Raw genomic sequence first — 6,529 nt, forward strand, 5'->3', positions numbered from 1 at the left:
AAAAAAAAAAAAAAAAAAAAGACGCAAGTTGCACAGACAAAATTCATAAAATTAAATATTTTTAAACATCTTTATATATTATATCAAAATATTATCATAAAGTTAAAACATGCATTTATAAATAAAATACCGATTGTATTAAAAAGAATTATAAAATATGGGCTATTTTATAAACGAAAGATAAAACTACATTTGCTATTAATCTGAAGATCGTGTTAAGCCTGGGATATATAATAAAGCTTCGACAAATCGTTACATGAATATAATGCTACTTGAAAAAAAATATTTTCCCTGTGAAAATCTAACTGTAATAATTTTTAACGTTTTATTACAATAACAAATCTAACATATAAAAAGGTTGTTGTGGTGCTATCATTCTGAATCCGAAGAACTTAAAATTACTGTACTTTAAGATATAGGTGATTTTGTTTTTAACTTAAATAGTTTCTCGACTTTTGATAAACGAAACGAATAAAAACGAAAATATAAATAATATCAATTGAATTTCTCAATGCACTACAAATTTTAGGAACCATTTTATTTTACCCATATAATTTTGTAAAAGTATATGCTTTTACCCCTTGCAAACAAAATTACTACTGACTACGAGTCTCATAAATATACAGTTTACATTGACCACAAACTCGAAAATTTTAAACATATGCATTTAAAGTTAAGTCGAAAAGCTATTTCTCTCATTAAAATAATATGGAGAACTAAATTTTTTAGCCTTTTATTAGGCTTTTGCAAACTTTTGTTGCAAATTTTGTCACCCATTGATACGGCATTCTCAAATGTAACCAACTCAATAATTGGTTATTCAAAAAGCTGAGCGCCCGTGACTTTAAGCCATGTCACTAAGTTGCACTACAAGATAATCCGATTTACAAACAGTACGATGTCGATAGTAAATTTATTTGTCTGCATAATTGAGTTAGCGTCTAGGATTGTTACCAGATCAGGTGTATTTAATCGTCGAGACAACATCCGCTACTGCCAGGTACCTACAAATTAATACCCTACTTCGCAGTGCTTGTTGCGTCTATAAAACCATATATTTTCGACAACAATTAAATATTGGTAACATTGTATAGCTACATGTAAATTTTAATAAAAGTTATAAACTTGAAATTTCCTTCTCGATTAGTAAAAGTTATAAAGAAAAAGTTGGTATTAACTCAGCAAGTGAAACCCATAAGTATGTCTTAATATATTGTCCTTTTTAGACAGACCTACACTGGTGTACATCAGTGTATCTGGCCAAAAAAGGACAAGATATCCAACTTCAATTGTCCACAAAACTACTTGATTTTGTTGATTTCGATTATTTTTGTTAGCATTATTACTAATAACTTCAGAGCGGATATTAACGTCTTTAGTACAAACCTATATTTTGTAAAATAACAACGTTCATTTAATTAGAAAAATACTTGTAACGTTGACCGCTAAATATTGAATTAGCTTATATCCTTTGTCGTTTTTAAATGGAAAATATATTTTCGTATTAAAATTTTAAATTAAATCAAAATTAATATAGGAACGTTGCAACATTTTTCGAAAAGCATATATTTTTCCAATTCAACAACAGCAAAGAATTTTTTTCTATATGAAACTTACACTAAAATTTAAGAAACTGTTAAAATTATATAATTATATGTATTTATTTTATTACTTCCATTTTTTTAACTACTTAAAACTGAAAGCAAAGAGTTGAGAAAAATGTATTTGAAAGTTAAAATCACACCCGTTCTTCGCAGTTTATGAGAAGACATTATTTAGTTTGTTTTGCAAACTTTACTGTTGAAATGGTTTCACTTTATCCGATGTGAATGCAATAATGAACATTTCAAAAATGGTTCATAAATCTAACAGTAGAAACGTTCATTATATTTAAAAACTAGAAAGTTTGTCAAAACGTCAAACACTTATGTGCATAATATGGATCATTTAGATCAGAAGTTTAAAAAAATAACAAAAAGAAATTAGCACAGTCTTCCCGAGTCACGTTGTATACTTTATGTTATTACATTTAGCATGAGTACAGATATAGTTGTCACAAGGCATGGACAAATATTTGTGTTGATATGTATATGAAATTAAGTACATAGAGCAAACAAGGCTTTTCCCGACGAACAGTTATATAAGCGTTATTCGGCCATTGAATTAATATACTAAACCAGTGAAAATTAAAAATACTGAAATTAACTGCCAAATTGGTTTTAGCTGATCTTCCAATTGAATCTGACCTTGGTATTAAATCCGAGATAAAATCCTCAGGAAAGAATAAAAAAAATCATTTTCAAGACTAAGCAAATATTAGACCAAAATCATCGACAATATTAAATGTTTTGTCTTAATTGAATATTCCAATTTGAAGTAATCACGCTTCGCAAAATTGCATTAATCATTAGATGAAAATATCAAAATTATGTTTCTTGCTCAATTTACTAATTGTAACACCGCACTGCTCCACTTTGATATTAGGTCATTAAAAAAAATTGCAATTAGCAGAGACAGTTTGTGTAAGCAACTATCTAGTTGCAAATATTTGTATGGGTCGTCCTTCCATCAACTAGCTAAACACGGGTGTTTGCAGTAATTATCTGTTGCAGTAAATAAACTGAATCTACACCCTATATTTACTATTTAAATAAACTAATCAAAACCACGTATAACGTATAAATTGTTGTAATTTTAATAAGAATATAACAATAGAAAACAAGCTATTGAGTTCTAATGAAGGTTACTTCTACAAAGAAAATTTATGAATATGTATACGCATGCATAAGGAAATAACAAATTCAATCATGCTCTAATACTCTAAAAAAGCATTTGCGAAAACCCAAAAGATCAGCAAATAAAAGTAAATTATCTATGAGCTAAGCAAACAAAATAAATCTCTTTAGAGCAACCCTAACTTATGGCCATTAATGCTACGTTTCAAGTCCATTATGATTAACTATTTATGAAGTAAAGCTCGTTTTTTTCGGAAGGAATATAAATCCTCATTTAGATGACGCCAGTTCTTTAATCTTGTTAAAGACAACGGGAAAAGAAAGTGCCATTGAAGAAACGCTAATGACGTACCAAGCCACATGTATGCACATAATTGTACGCTTTATGAATATTTCCACCACAAACTATCCTAAAATTATACGCTACAATTACAAGTCTGCGAGATCAACAGGAAATAACTAAAATATAATAATTAGATGAGATCAGTATGTTCCAGCATTTACCAGTTTTAAATATCACTATTAATCATTGGTATATCCTCTAATTAAGAGCCTAATGTGTATTGTTGACGACAATAAAAAGCCCAAAAAAAGATACGAAAGATGTAGAAGTTTGTAACTGGTCATTCCTTGGTCAATAAATGGAGATTATTCAGCAGCATAAAAAATCTAGAAAAAAATGCATTGAAAACAAACATTATTGAACGAATGGTACACGAAAGTATTAACTTATAAATGTAAGGATTAATTAAATTTAAACGGCTTAAGTAATTAAGGAAAGAACAAAATACGTTCAGATAAATTTTTCAAAAATTAAAAAATTATAACGCTTCCATCCCGATTTACAAACACAATATTTTCAGACTCAAAAACACGGGTTTACCTTTTTGATCAGCTCTCAATAGAATCCATGAAGCAGAATAGATGACTGAAAATTAAAGGTGAATCATCAGAAAAATAAACGATTGAAAATTTTAAGAAATAAAAAATCGGAGGCAAGCACTAACTTTGCCTTAGTGGTTGATTGGTTTAATTAAGTGAAATTATATACATTGAGGGGTTTTTAAGACAAACAGCTTGCATTCCTAAAATCAAAACTGTTTTGAAGAGACTTTCCATATCAAGAAATAGCATATGTTAGCTTTCTCATAACGGTAATCATTCAAATCATCATTATCATCATGTTATAATTAAAAATGTAGTATAGTCATATATTCGATATTACAGTCGACTACAATAAAATAGAATTGTTTAAACGCGTTTATAAAAATAATATAAGCATTATTCGTCAGATTGATAACAACTAAAAGATGTCAATGGAGGACATGATCCAGATCTTGCAGCTGTTTCAAACGATCTTGCCTGGACATAATCAGCATCATTGTGTTACACTTTTCCAATTATTTACAGGTGATCGGTTTGGAAAAATGATGATGAAAAAGTTTCGTAGCTCAGTTAGAACTTACTGTTTCTTTCTTCTTCTTATTCTTCTCTGCAGCTCTACAATGCTTGGTGAGTCTTGGCTGACTGCACGATCATTTTCCAACATTCTCTATCTTGCATCAATGCAGAATCGTATTTTATTCCGTGTGTATTCTAAATCCGCACTGGATTCTTACCTTGACTTCCACAGATATTTTGGCCGTTGATTGTGACCCCCACTTACCTAAAACTTGTGATGCCATCTCGAAATTGTAGCTCCCATTGTAACGTTTTGCCTTATCTTATCTGTTCTGGTTCTTTCACAAACACACATGTCCATTTAATTCCGCAGGGTGGATAGTTTTAATTCAAAAATAAAGTTTTACTGTGATTTTGTCTCTTTTTCACATAAATTGGTAAAACAGTTGAATAGGAAAAATCAGAATTAGTTTAATTACGAATTGATTATTTTAGATTTTTTTAGATTCGAAAGATTTTCCGCATTGACTTTCAGCTTCTTATCTAAAGTGTGTTGACAAAGATACAGATCCGTTTCCTCCAATTCAATGATAATTGGTAGGGCAAGCATTTTTTTTTATTTTTCATGTTTTATAAAAACCGAGAATTTCTCCTTTTTTTGGTTTCTAGAGCCAATGTAATTATCTCAGTAGTACTATTAAATTGAACATTGTGTTTATTATGGCATTTATCCATTAGTAATTTAACTATAACAATCCAAATAGTTTTTAGAGTATATCCGTTGCTAAACATCTGAAGAAGAAATTGTATTTACGCCATCATCAGCTACCATTAAATCAACGCGAAATGTAAACTTTGGAAAATAGTGTTTTTGTCTCCACCTTATCGACCAATAAATCCGGCTATAGAAAAAATATTAGGCAATGTAGCTTTACGCCCACCGTTAAAATGCAACACTAAAACAATGTAATAAAAATACAAGAAGTTTTCTTAATATGCCGACAAACTTTAAGGGGGGCATATCAAAATAAACATTTTTGCGTCATAAACGAATGATGGAAAATGCAAGCGCTTCGAGATACAGAATGCTGAAATTAAACATTTTATTTTGTTATTTGCTCCAACAAAATTCTCTGAAGACCAGAAAGTTTCTAAGTTTAGCGAAACGTATAAATTGAGAAAATTTTGGGAGTATTCGGTGGTGCTTCAATAGAAGTTAGAGATTGTAAAATATGACTCAGAAAAAAAACATCACCCCATACATTCTGACCATCGTTTGTCACATTAAAACGATAAATTCTGGAGCGTAACCGATCCGAATTTGGTATAAGAACTGCACGAATTCGAACGAAAAAATAGAACAACATTTATAATTTCGACACGCTCTCTCTCTATCTCTCAAAAACGCTGCGTTGAACATTTATCTATGAATTAAAAATCGTTGTCTGGATTCGTACTGTCTTGTAGACACATCTATGGAACATCCTGTATAGAGTATCAACTTCAACAAAAAACAATTTCGCAACGGATCAAAGAATTGAGTATACAAAGACGTTATTTCATGGAACTGTGCAGATAAAATCGATCCGATTGGGACTTAAGCATGGCCGCAAATTGAAAATTGTCTAGCTTACATTTGAACAAAAGATCCTATAACGAGTTTACGGATCAAGTATTTATGGCAAATCTAGATAAAGCCAGTTTGGTGGTGGTGGCAAAGCTGAATTACTGTAAAATTAAATCGATGTCTACGTATAACTCCTTGAAATACATTCAGCAGATAACATTAGTACCAGAGTGAGTTACTCTGATTATCCTTATCACCCATCAATCTAAACTTTTTGACTATAATAGCAAAAGCGATTCTCGAAGAAGCAGCACGCGGAGTAGCGAAATTATGTTAAAATATATTTAAGCCCATTTATTATAGATACGTGCTATTTTGCAAGTCGTAAATATACATACCGATTAATGCAAACAGTGTCAAACGAAACAGAAACACATTCTAATTATCAATAAGTTGTTAGACATGAGTACGATTTTTTACGAGATAATAAGGACGAATCTATACTGAGAAAAAAGTTGTCCGAAGGCAAAAGACAAATATGCCAGATTAGAGATAACAAAACTGGACTAACGACGACTAATAAACAGGAAAGTCTGAAAAATGTAAGATATCTCTGCGATCTCTGCGGATATCTGCAAGAAAACGACAATATCCGGACAGCCACACACACATCCCCAAAATACAAAATCAGGGGTCCGATGATATCACACTAGATGAAATTAACAACAGCTTGAAGGACACGAAGAAAAACAAATTACCAGGAGACGACGACGTTCTGACGGAGCATTGAAAATATTAACATGGAAGAATAAGCGCTATTTAAAAT

At 30.7% G+C, this 6,529-nt stretch overlaps 1 long non-coding RNA gene across 1 annotated transcript; it reads right to left on the reverse strand.

Annotated features, from left to right (window-relative positions):
- Positions 1–1,691: 1,691 nt before the first annotated feature.
- Positions 1,692–4,396, reverse strand: LOC125502434. The gene is made up of 3 exons (XR_007280199.1): positions 4,202–4,396; positions 3,619–3,663; positions 1,692–3,404 (listed from the first exon to the last, which is right to left on the reverse strand). It is a non-coding gene; the product is annotated as an uncharacterized LOC125502434 (long non-coding RNA).
- Positions 4,397–6,529: the final 2,133 nt, after the last annotated feature.

The sequence above is a fragment of the Dendroctonus ponderosae genome, unplaced genomic scaffold, assembly GCF_020466585.1.
Source record: "Dendroctonus ponderosae isolate FM_Combo_2020 unplaced genomic scaffold, Dpon_F_20191213v2 Dpon_F_20191213_1, whole genome shotgun sequence".
Taxonomy (NCBI): domain Eukaryota; kingdom Metazoa; phylum Arthropoda; class Insecta; order Coleoptera; family Curculionidae; genus Dendroctonus; species Dendroctonus ponderosae.